The sequence below is a fragment of the Etheostoma spectabile genome, chromosome 15 (genome assembly GCF_008692095.1).
Source record: "Etheostoma spectabile isolate EspeVRDwgs_2016 chromosome 15, UIUC_Espe_1.0, whole genome shotgun sequence".
Taxonomy (NCBI): domain Eukaryota; kingdom Metazoa; phylum Chordata; class Actinopteri; order Perciformes; family Percidae; genus Etheostoma; species Etheostoma spectabile.
The window spans coordinates 20,672,905-20,673,392 of NC_045747.1; the positions used below are offsets into that span (position 1 = coordinate 20,672,905).

A 488-nucleotide genomic window follows, 5' to 3' on the forward strand; every position below is an offset into this window, starting at 1 on the left:
TGGGTCTAACCCCTTTGAGGTGACACTGAACGTGACAAATATCACCCTGAGCAACCTGGATGGCTCAAATGTAGCAGTGCTATACATTCTGTCAACCAAACCCAGCCTGTCCAACAACAGCCAGCCCAGATGCCTTGACAATGGCCAGACCTTCGCTTTGGGCTCCAGGGTGGGCTGCTGGCTGGAGCTCAGGGAAGGAGGGGGTATGCTTCTCGCATCAATTCACCTGAACATTTAGGCCTTGTACATTGGTTTTGGCACAACAAGTTATTGTTGTACATTTATTCTGTGTTCCTCATTTGGATTGAGTCAGATGTTAATTTTGATCCTTTTCTTATTTTTCTCAAACTCAGTCGAACAAGTTCTGCAGGAGTTCAGACGTCGGTGGAAAATTGCGGGAACGGGTCGTCGAGTGACAGCATTTGTACCAGAACCTTTACACTGGAGAAGGTAATTAATGAGCGCAGGTAATTATTATGTCTCTGTTT

At 46.1% G+C, this 488-nt stretch overlaps 1 protein-coding gene across 1 annotated transcript in view; it reads left to right on the forward strand.

The window, feature by feature from the left end:
* Positions 1 to 488, forward strand: part of LOC116703247 (transmembrane protease serine 9-like) — a gene marked incomplete in the record, with an annotated part of 81,409 nt that overhangs the window by 34,689 nt on the left and 46,232 nt on the right.